Source organism: Neophocaena asiaeorientalis, unplaced genomic scaffold (genome assembly GCF_003031525.2).
Source record: "Neophocaena asiaeorientalis asiaeorientalis breed wild unplaced genomic scaffold, Neophocaena_asiaeorientalis_V1.1 scaffold82, whole genome shotgun sequence".
Taxonomy (NCBI): Eukaryota; Metazoa; Chordata; class Mammalia; order Artiodactyla; family Phocoenidae; genus Neophocaena; species Neophocaena asiaeorientalis.
Window position 1 is genome coordinate 5,777,454 of NW_020173068.1, and position 12,371 is coordinate 5,789,824.

Sequence of the window (12,371 nt, forward strand, 5' to 3'; positions counted from 1 at the left end):
CCCAGACAGTGAGGACCCTGCACTTCCTGCCTCCTGGATCACCTTGGCACAGGTCAGGTACTCAAAGGCGTTTGTGTGAATGATGTGTGTGGTCAGAGAGGACTGCTTAGCCAGGACGGGGTGGAATTTGCACTTGGGCTTGTGTGCCTGAGAGGGATGGGGAGTTCTAGACCCAGGGGAACTTGTGAAGGGAGCTGAGGGGGCTGCGAGCTGAGGGGCTGCCTCAGGAGGATTTGACTCCGGGAAGGGCTTGCTTGGGAAGAGGTGGGAGGTAGAAGTGGAGAGGTTGGGGCTGGACTGGGATCTTGAGCGTCTGAGAGTAAGGAGTCTACGCAGTCCTTAAGAATCAGGCAGGGAAGGGAGAAAGGAAGGAGGGGAGGGAGGGCAGGGGAAAAGGAGGAAAGAAAATCAGTTGCTCAGGCAATGATTTGGGGGCCAGAGGAGGGGTAGAGAAGAAGCTTTCTAGGCTGCCTCCCATTTCCCTTAGTGAAGTGAGTGTGGCATTTTTAGAAGCAGCGGTACCGTGGAGTAAAATTCTGGACACTGGGTGGGTGTGTGGACAGACCACTGCAGCAGCAGGCCAAGGTATATAGATGCCAAGAGCACAGGGCTCTGGAGTCCGGCACACAAGCTTCAGATCCTGCCCTTGCAGTGCCCAGGGACTGTGTGAGCCTGGGGAGGTGACCTCACGCCTCAGCCTCAGTTTTTCTCATCTGTAAAATGCAGGTCATAACACACCTGCCTGTATTAGTTTCTAGGGCTGGTGTAACAAATGACCACAAGCTAGGTGCCTTAAAACAATAGAACTTTATTCTCTAACAGTTCAAGAGGTCAGAAGTACAAAATCGAGGTATCAGCAGGGCCACGCTTCCTCCAGAGGCCTAGGGAGGATCCTTCCTCATCTCTTCCACCTTCAGGTAGCTCCTAGCATTCCTTGGCTTATAGCTGCATCACTCTAACCTCTGCCTCCATCTTCACATGGCCTTCTTCCCTGTCTCTGTGTGTCCTTTTCTGTCACTCACAAGGACACTTGTCATCACGTTAGGGTCCACCCTAATTCAATGTGATCTCATCTTGACCCTTAACCACATCTGCAAAGACCTTATTTCCAAGTGAAGTCACATTGTGACGTTCCATGTGGACGTTAATTTAGGGGACACTATTCAATCCACTGTGCTGCCTCATACAGCTGTGAGATCATGGCCTGTAAAGCACCCAGCAGGGTTTTGGAAGCTCTGTGAGGTATTACAAGCCCCAATTGCTAAATGTGAAAACCAAGGCTTAGAGAAGTTTTGGGTTCCACCGCTAATAAGTGACAGAGAGAAGCTAATGAATTTCTTGTGCTATAAAGGCCATTCATTCAACAACTGTATTTTGGGCACCTTTGTGCCAGCTCTCATAAAGCTCTTGGTGGGAAAATTAGACATCACCATCCTCCTCTTCATCATCATCGCCAGCACAGGCTGGATAATCAATGCAGTGAAACCAATTGAGAAGAGGGCACCTGACCCAGGAGGGCTTGTGGGAGGAAGCAGTCTCTCAGCCAAGATTGAGGTGTGCTAAGGACTCAGCAAGGGAAAAGATGTGAAAGACAGAGAGCCAGGAGGATAGTTTTCAAGAGCATGTGCGAAGGCCTGGAGGCCACCTTGGGCTTGCTTGTGGGTCTGAGCGGGACAATGACACAGAATCAATAGACCTTTGGTAAGTATTTATGAAATTAATACAGATGAGGAAACTGAGGTGCCAAGGCACTTCAAGTCCTATAGCAAGTACAGGCAGAGCTAAAAGATATGAACTTGACTTGAGTCCCTGTCTCCCCATCCAGGCGTCTTCCTGTCTGCCCTGGGTACCCACCTTGCAGAAACAGCTTCCTTCCTTCTTGCTAAGCTGCATCCTGGCCTTACCCAATAAACAGAGGAAGCAGGTGCAGCTGGGATAGAAGCATAAATCTTTGGGTCCCGCAGCCCAGACTCTGCACCCATTCCAGGCTAGATTTCCGTGAGGCTCAGGCTAAACTGGACCCAAATTCCCACCGGGCAACTTGGGCTGCAGTAGGGGAAAGCAGACATGTGTTCTCCTGCTCACAGTGATGTTACGTGCCTGGACTTTTTGGTTTTCAACAAGAACAACAGTCTCGAAAGAATGGCAAACATTAAGGGAGCATTTACTAAGACCAGGTGCTTAATCTGCTTCATCTCATTTAATCCACACAAGAACTGTTTTGGGGCTGGACCACTCATTGTCCTATTTTACAGCTGAGAAAACAGGCTCAGAGGGATAAAGTGACTGGCCCAGGGTCACAGAGCTGGCGAGCCGCGGAGCCACAAGAGTCCAGACCCCAAGCCCTTCCCTGCCATGTTGGTGGGGGAGATGTAGGTTCGCAGGGACTCCCCTGTCTCCTTTAGAAGGTGCCACTCTGAATGTGACCAAGTGCTGAGGTCCAAAGAGGAGGCCAACTCTCTCGGAAGTCTTCCTACTGAGAGTAGAAAGGCCATAGGCAACAGGATCTAGAATCATCCAGGTGACCTGGAATGGAGCTGTGGGGTCGGAATCGTACAAGTGGAATTGGGCTGCTAGCTCCTTCCACAAGGGGCTTTGAAGATGCGACTCCTTTGGGGCTGGTTTGCCCTTCCCACCCCGAGGCCCCACCTCTTTTCCCCCAAACCATCTCACCAGTACTACCTCTGTTTCCTTCTCTTCCTCCTCCACTTGGGCAGCTATGAGGGAGACACTTGGGTCCCTTGCAGAAAGTGTGGACAGGGATCCCATGGTATATTCGATGGCACTTCTGCTTATCTATTGCTTCACAATAAACCACCCTGAAAGTTAGCTGTGAAAAGCAACTGTTTCATTATGTTCACGGATTCTGTGGTCAGAAATTCAGGAAGGGCCCAATGGGGATGACTTGTCTCTGTTCCATGGTAACTGGGGCTTCACCTGCAAAGCCCCGGAGGCTGGTGTCGTCAACAGCTGGACCATCTGGAGGCCTCTTCAGTGGCATGGTATGTGTGGCTTCTCCATGCGGCTCGAGCCTCCTCACAGCATGCAGGCTGTGTGTGCACGTCACTGTGTTTTACTGGTTACAAATGAATTGCAGACCAACCCAGGTTCAAGGGGAGGGGAACTCCACCATCTAGTGAGGGCAGGCTTAGTTCTAAAAGAGCATGAGGGAGGGAGGGATAAATTGGGAGCTTGGGATTGACATATACACACTATGATATATAAAATAGATAACTAATAAGGACCTACTGTATAGCACAGGGAGCTCTACTCAATACTCTGTTATGGCCTACATGGGAAAAGAACCTAAAAAAGAGCGGATATTGTATATGTATAACTGATTCACTTTGCTGTACACCTAAAACTAACACAACATTGTAAATAAACTATACTCCAATAAAAATTTTAAAAAAAAGAAAAAGAGATAAATAGAGCACGGGGGACAGGAGATATCATTTGGGCCCTCTTTGGGAGGCACAATCTGTCATGAGAGCGGACACAGAATGTGTCAGGTATTGAATTAACTCATCCGGTCTCTGAATCCCCATCCGAAGAGATTTTTTTGAGTACGTGCCATCCCTATATTTATTATCTCTATCCATCTATGTCTGTATCATCTATATCTATATATACACATGCACACACTGGGTGGTATGTTGTGTACATAATATATTGTGTGCATAATAAAACACAACCCCTTGAGGTTTTATTTATTGATTTATTGTTTATTAGGCCGTGTCCGGTCTTAGCTGCGGCACGCGGGATCTTCGTTGCGGCGCGCCCGCTCTCTAGTTGTGGTGCGTCGGCTTAGTTGCTCCCGCGGCAGAGGTTTTAAAACGCTGGGATAAGAAGCAGACAATCAGCACTTCCAATGTATTCTTCCTGTCTTCCAAAGTCAAAAGATTTACCTCTGAAATCTGTCCCCTTTCTTCCCCTCCATTTGGTCCAGGACACCACTGAATCTCATCTGGGCAACTTTAACAGTTAGCTCTCTGATGTCTCTGTCACCCACCTTGCCTGACCCCCACTGATCCTTTCTTTATTGTAGCCAGAGCCAATGTGATCTTTCTAAAAAGCCGTCACTCCTGTGGCTTCTGCTGCCCTCTGGACAGAGTCACAGCCTGCACATTCTAGGAGTGCTCTGGCCGGCCCCTGCCTGCTTTTCCAGCTTCCTTAAGCCTCGCTCTTTCGGCAGCGTTTCTTAGGCTGGCGTTGGCAGAACATCTCATCAGAGATTCATCAGAATCTCCCAGGACCGATTCCATATGCCGGCTCCTGCGTGGATCAGAATGTCTTGGGGAGTGGGGCTCTGGAAATTGCATTTTAAACATGCTTCCAAGTGATTATCTTTTTCATTAAAGTCTGGGAATCCCACTTAGCCTGTGTGATAATCTCTTCTAATGTAACACCCTCACTCCCATTCTGCAGATGAGGAGACTGAGGCCTAGAAAGAATGACTTTCCCATGGCCTCAGCGTTCATGTTAGGGAACTGAAGGGTTAACTCGTCAGACTTCAGGGCGAATGTGCACCGAGAATCTCCAGGGGACGTTTTCCAAACTTCTCGATTAGGGTGTAGTTTCCACCGAACACTTTTTGGGAAACGTTGCTACCACTCCATCCAGTAAGCGGTGTGATGCTGTGGTTCCAGCGCAGGAGCCCCGGCCCCCCAAAGAGAGTGGGGTCCTTCCCTCCCCCTCCTCCCCGGTTTGAGGGACGGACGCTGCCGCGCTCCCACGTGCCTGCAGGTGGCGCCATCTCCCAGGAAGTGAGGCACCGCGCTCCGCTGGAACCTCTGGGAGGGGATGGGCTCTTCTTCCCGGGTGGTCTGCGCCCTTGGAGGGAAGGGAGAAAGGAGCTGGGGTGGAGGAGGTGGGATGGGCATGGGCTTAGAATCCCCCCCCACCCCAGCCATCCCCACCTGCCTGCTTTCTGGGGTCTGACGAGAGAGACGGACGCGGGGATACTGGGGTTGGTGGGTGGGTGGGGGCGTTATAATCACAACAATCGTAATAACAATAGTCATTATCTACTGAGCCCCGGGCACCGGCGGGCGAGGAGGCGCGGCAGGTGTGCGCGGCTCCCTCGTCCTCTAGGAGGTCGCTCTGTTGGTCCCTGCCCTCGCCCAGGAGTCCTGTAAAGGAAGTCAGCCCTATGAGTGACACCTCCTCCTTGGGCTTGGCCTCCACGTGGGAAGGCGGGCATGGGTCCAAGCCCCAGGACTTCAGTTCTTGAACTGAAGCTGGACCCGTACACTCCCACCTCAGGCGAATTAACTTTTTCAACCCCACAAACCCAGTTTCCTCTGCCCCTCCTTCCTGTGAAGCTTGTGGACCCTCTGTGGAGGGCCCCAGCCTTCCTGCCCTGGCCCTCCAGCTTCAGGAGACTCTGGAATAAGGGGTGCCCAGAAACTATATTTTTAGCACACTGCCAGCATGGGCCTCACACTGCCAGCGTGGGCCTTGGACACACTCTGGGAAATGCTGATGAAGAAATGTCTTCGAAAAAATAAGACTCTGATTTGTAATGTTTGCTGATTTCCATGGTGTAAATACTCCCACCAAGGCCAATTTCAAGCCACCAACAAGACAGCAAAATTCCTCAAAATTGAAAAATTGGCTCTCCGAGACGGTACAAGCCTGCTCCAGCATACCAGTGCAAAAAGGTTTATGACTCTGAGTGTTTAAGAAAGATCCTTTCTCTGCTTTGGTCAGGACCCTCTATGTAATTTGCAGGGGCCACGCAACATGAAAACACGGGGCCCCTTGTTCAAAAATTATTAACAATTTCAAGACAGTGACAGCAGAGTATTAAACCAAGTGTGGGGCCCTCCTGGGTGAGGGCCCTGTGCGGTTGCACAGGTTGCACACTGACAAAGATGCCCTGGCTCTGGTCCAGGCCACCAGCATCGCTTGCTTGTCGCTGCCTCCTCACTGGCTTCCCTGTCTTCCTGATCCCCTACGAACCATTCTCCACTCAGCTGCCAGGGGTACCTCTTAATATCTAGGCCAGGTGTTGTAGCTCCCCTGCCTGCCTCTTATCCTTAAGAGTGGGGAGGCCCTTCTGCCTGGCCTGCTTCTCCCACCCCTGGCTCCCCAGCTCCATATTCTCATAACTCCACATAAGTCCCGCCTCACTCTCATCACCTTAAAGGCATTACATTTACTTGTCTGATGTCTGTCTCTCTCTCCATACCCTAAGTTCCATGAGGGCAGAGGCCATTGTATTCTTGTGCTCGGCACCACTGTGTGTGTGCGCTTAGTAGGTCTCCATACTTGCTAGCTGAATAAATGAATTAATTGATGAAATAATTATTTCATGGTCCAAATAATTATTTGGACCAGGACAGGGGTTTTCCAATTTTTTTGGTAACAGAATCATTTAGTCCAATGAGGGTAGCCCATTATATGATAAAAGTGTAGCTGGCTGCTTTGCCTGCTGTGGGGTGGTGGGTGGGACCAGAGCCCTGACCTTGGGTCCCACATGGTCATGTCTCTGCAGAACAATGAGAGCTCAATGGATCTGGTTTGGTGACAATATTGCCACTTTCCTTTTCTTCCTACATTTAACCGTAGCCACCCCCTCGTGGTTAATGGTAAGATCTGTTCATATCAGCCAGACTCTGTGAACTCTTAGCTGTCACATTGGTCATAAATCAAGGCGATGTTCCCATGAAGAGGGCAGAGGAAGTCACTGAGGCTGCCTCTTCTGAGCACCTACTGCACACCGCCAGGAAAGGTGGGCTGCGTGTCAGTGGGGGGAGCCTGCCTTCTCCCTGTCCCAGGCCACGCAGATCCCTCTTGGCCGCCTCTCAGCTCTCAGCACAGCCGCTGGGGTGTCATGAGCAGAGGATTGGGTGTCCCTTGGGGAGGATGCTTATGGTGAGCACAGGGGCAGGGCCACAGCCCCATCTATCAGGGGACCAGCCTGCCTCGGGCCACTCTGCTGTCATCCTGGCCTCATGTTGGTCATAAAGTGACCTTCCATGGCCAGAGGCTATGTACTCCCTCTCACTGGTCCCTAAGCTCAATTTAACACCAGCCAGCATTTATTAAGCACTTACTGGGTGCTCAGTGTGCCGCTAAGGGCCTTGTGCATTTTATTTCCATCAGTCCTCACAATAACCCTAGGAGTGGCTGTTATTATGTCCCCCATTTTACAGATGAGAAAATGGAGGCTCAGAGAGGGGGATTGACATGGCCAAGGTCACACAGTGGGCGAGTCAAACTGTCTACCTACTCTGACCGGGTCACTGAGCTACAGACTGGCCCTTTATCACCTTCCCCTCTGTATGTGTCTTCTCCTGTCTCTTATGAGACACTTGTCATTGGATTTAGGGCCCACTTGGGTAATCGAAGGGAGATACCATCTTAAGATCCTTCATTTAATTACATCTGCAAAGACCCTTTTCCCAAAGAGGGTCACATTCATAGGTTCTGGGGGTTTGGGTGTGTGTGGACATATCTTTTGGGGAACCACCCTTCACCCTACTATGGGGTGTAGTCACAGTCCTTACACCTTCACAGATGCCCTGCCAGAGACAAGAAAGTGAGAAGCAGAGTATTCCTCTAAGGACAGTGCCGTGTGCGGTAAGCTCAATAAATGTGAACCCAGGGAATTCCCTGGGGGTCTGGTGGTTAGGACTCCGTACTTTCACTGCCGGGGGCCTGGGTTCGATCCCTGGTTGGGGAACTAAGATCTCACATTAGGGAACCAAGATCCCACAAGTGCAGCATGGCCTCCCCCGCAAAAAATGTGAACCCAACGAAAGGACTCAAGCGCAGGGAGGAAAAAGCCACTGGGAGAGCCTGCCCCTTTGGGCCTTATCTCGGAGAGGGTCAAGCTGGCCCTCTGCGGGCCGGGCGGAGGTGCACCCTCAGCTCCAAGGCCTGTGCCCAGGCCGAGCCCTGGGCAGGTGGGCATCTCTGCATCCCGTTCTGGCAGAGCACTACCCAGAAACATATTTTACCCATAAATGGGCCAGTTAAGAAGGCAAATGTTTTCAAACAGGAGGATTTATTGGCATAGAATGTGCCATCTCTCCGAGCGGCAGGAGCGGGTGTGCGTGAGGAGCCATCTGGAGGGGAGATGAGATGTTTATCATATTTATTTAGTTACAAGTTGCTGGTTTGGAACTGGCAGGGCTTCATTAGGTGTGAGCGTGGATCCCTGGGAGGGTGCACAGATTCGGGAGGCTCTGGGAACACACGTGGGCCTGTGTCTGAGCAGACACATATGTCTTTGTGCCTGAGTGCATGTGTCCACGGTCCTGCATGTGTGTGTTCTCATGCACGCTCGTGTGTGCACACCCCTTGATCACATTCTTCTTTATGTGTGCACGCACATGTCTGGGTGTGCAGAGGCAGGTACACCATGAGTGTAAATGGCCTGCGTGCATGCTCTGGCGTGCATGTGTGCATGAATGTGCCTGTGTGCTCGTGGGCGTGTGCACTCTTCTTTGCACGTGGATGTGTGTGTGGCCTTGTGTACACAAACCCTTGTCACAGACCTGTCATGCCTGTCTAACTCAACTTCTGTCACCATTAGACGTTGTTGATCACGCTCTCCTTAGAAGTCTCTTCCCTGGCAACGCCCCCTGTCGCTCTTCCTGTCTGATCACTCTCTCCCTGTGTCCCTCTTCTCTTCTCCCTCTAGGCCAGGGATTGCCAGCAGGTTCTGTGAATGAGAGAACAGGGTCTGGCCTGGATTAGGCTTTTGACGTAGACTCATTCTGCATGTTAAAGGCAAACGAATTGTCTTGGCATCTACAAAGATATATGCTCTCCTCTTTTACTTGGAACACTGAACTCTGACTCTCTGAGACTACCCTTTATGATAAAGGTGTGGGATGTAGACATCATTGCAAGGGCAATAGTAACTGACAACAGAACTACTTAGCCTCAGATTCTATGAGACGATAGGGAAGGGTGGGGTCTGTGGTGAATTCTTAGCTACTTAACTTCTCAGCAATGGTTGCTCTTAGAGAGCTCTAGACCATGCTGACAGATCTTCTGATTTCCCAAGAGAAGACAAAGATTTGTATTTTTAACTGCGCATGGCTTGCTTTTTAAACATTGGCTCCAAGATATTTTAAACACTGTGCAGGTCAAACTGAACTTGTGTGTGGGATGGATGAAGCCCACGCCGCTCATTTGTAGCCTCTCACCCACACTCTCGTAGGTGAGCCCTGCTACCCTGTGGCTTTAGGGATCATTGCCAAGCTGACAACCAACAGCTGTGCCTCTAAGTTGGGCCCAGACCCACACCTAGGCCAGACCCTCTCCTCCCGGGCTCCTGTCTTGTGAGTGCCAAGAGCCCAGCATGTCCACAGTGCAGTGCAGCATCGTCCCCCTGGCCCATGTCTCCCTTGGGACAGCCCCACCATCAGCCCTGCAGACTGGAGTCTGGACATCACCCTTGGGTCCTCTCCTCCCCTCAGCCTCCTTGGGCATCCAATCCAATCAGTCGCCTAGTCCTGCTGACTGCCTTCATGACAGTCTCTCCAACTCCATCATCTCTCGCCCTGATGACTGTGACAGCCGCTTAGGCATGTCCCCGCTTCTGGCTCCTGCCTCCTAGTCCCTTCCCCACCCAGCAAGGTCTGTGAAACTGTGTCATCTGATCCCTGCCCACAACTCTATAGCCTTGTCCTTTTCCTCTCACTGTTGGCACTTTAAGCTTCAGCAATACCAAACTGCATTTATCTTATTGATTGCCTCTTGCCTTTGTACATACTGTTTTCTTTTTGTGTAATTCCTTCCCAGGGCTCTCCTCTTTGCCTAGATAACTCCTACCAATCCAATCAGTCGCCTAGTCCTGCTGACTGCCTTCATGACAGTCTCTCCAACTCCATCATCTCTCGCCCTGATGACTGTGACAGCCGCTTAGGCATGTCCCCGCTTCTGGCTCCTGCCTCCCAGTCCCTTCCCCACCCAGTGAAACTGTGTCATCTGATCCCTGCCCACAACTCTATAGCCTTGTCCTTTTCCTCTCACTGTTGGCACTTTAAGCTTCAGCAATACCAAACTGCATTTATCTTATTGATTGCCTCTTGCCTTTGTACATACTGTTTTCTTTTTGTGTAATTCCTTCCCAGGGCCCTCCTCTTTCCCTAGATAACTCCTCTTCATCCTTTGAGACCCCACAGGAAGTGCCCTTTGCAAAAGTATGATAATAGTGCTTCTCTGGTGGCACAGTGGTTGAGAGTCCGCCTGCCGATGCAGGGGACACGGGTTCGTGCCCCGGTCCGGGAAGATCCCACATGCCGCGGAGCGGCTGGGCCCGTGAGCCATGGCCTCTGAGCCTGCGTGTCCGGAGCCTGTGCTCCGCAACGGGAGAGGCCACAACAGTAAGAGGCCTGCGTACCGCAAAAAAAAATAAATAAATCTCACCTCACGGAGGTGTGTTCTCAAGATTCCATGAAATAGTGCCTAGCACAAAACCTGGCACACAGGAGGTGCCTAGTTCATGCCTCCATGGGCTGCTGCTCCCTGTGGGAGGGGACAGTTTGGCTCCTGGACAGGTGAGCTCCCAGTCTTTTCCAGGCTTGGACCCTATATAACATCAGTCACAGAACTTTACCAGCATGTGGATTTTTCCAATCAGCCTTCTCCCATTAAATGGGCATTTTAATATTTTCATTGGGCATACATTAGTCACAGAGAATTCTGATTTTTACCACCCGTGTTTTAGAGTGTGGCGTTCTGGGCTGTAAAGATATAATCAGCTCTCACAAGAGACGGTTTCTTTAGTCCTAAGGGGGGGCCAGCATGGCAGCAGCGTGGTTGGAACTCTAAGTGTCTGAAGTGACTTGTCTCAAGTTCCCAGAGCCACAATTCAATCAACTGCTGCAAACGGGAATTGAACGAGGATTAAAAAGGCGGGAGATGATGAAAATGAGAAAAAGGAAACATTCCAGAGGGAATTGAATTTTGAAGTCATTTGATGGAAGTTTTTAAAACGAACAATAACAGCTCCCAAAGTTCGTCTTTCCCACCCAGCTGAAGGGGAGAAGGGTTTCCTTTCTGGGATCCTGAAAAACCCTTTCAAGCTTCTTCTTTTTTTCCCCTTACTCCCTCCTTCCCTTCCTCCTTTTTCTCCTTCCTTCTTTTCACAAATGTTTCCTGAGCACCTACTACGTGCCAGGCACCACATTATGCACTGAGGGAATAACAACAGATCGGGCAGATGTCCCTGCTCTTGTGGTATTTACAACCCTCCCCTACTGTTAGGCACTGGGGGTGTTTCCAGTTTTTTATAATTGCAGATAACGGGGCAGTGAATAATTTTGCACACGTACCAGTGTGAGGCTTGGAACAGAGTTTCCTTCCTGTTGCCCCAACAATGGTGGCTGAGAGCAAAGCTATAGGCAAAGGTATCAAGTATCTCACGTTCTAAAGAGTGCAGTTAAAATTGAGACCAGACATACCCTTCAGGGCTTATGAAAGACAGTCCAGCAAGTTCTGTTATCCCAACTGCCCCGCCCACCCCACCAGCCCCTAACCCCTTGTCCTGTCTCTATAAGCAGAAAATCAGTGAGAGACAGAGAGAAGAGAATTATTGGATTGTAAGTTGTCAGCCCTGGGGGTGGGATGGGGGGTTAGCGGCTTCTCTCTGTGGAGGGGTGAGGGGATCTCCAAAGGGAGCCCTTGCAGAGATGGGGGCAAACAGGCATCTCGTGCCACGTTGAGGTGTATGGGGGGGTTTCTGCTTAGACAGTCAGCTGGCTTCTCTGCCCTGGGCAAGATATGGGTGGCTAGGGAAGGGCTGCACAGAGGAGGCTGTGGTCAGGTTGTGGACCCAGAGGGGGTGGCTGGAGCTGTGTGCGGGACAAGGACTCAAGGGGCAGCGGGAGGTCTGGGATGGGCTGCCAGGGGTGGGAGCTGAGGGGTGGAAGGGTCAGAGCCACGTCCCACGTCAGTATCCCTGAGGATTGCAGACCTGCACCCACCCAGAGACCCAGGGCATGGCTGGGGAGCATTTTCACAAACACTCTCCCTCCCCCTGGCCCTCTTCCCCTGGAAGCTGTCTCTGCTTGCTCTCTCGCTCCCCGCAAACCCTCCAGGCTGGGACCCCCCCAGGGTCCCACCACCTCAGCACCAGCCGCTCTGGCCTGTCCCTGCCTGGGGTGTGTCCCTCTCTGGCTGACAGCGAGGGCTTTGTCACCTTGTTTGCCCCTCATTCGCTGCTGCATCCCAGCACCTGGCACAGGGCTGGTAAACAGCAAGCACTCACTGTGTGCTTGAGGGAGGCACCTTGTTGGAGGAGCATCGAGACGAGGGAAGCTGCTGGCTCAGGTCCGTGGGGCTGGAGGACGCCCATCCTCTGCCTGTGTTTTTATTATCCCTTCTCTCCTCTTTATGCCTAACCCTAG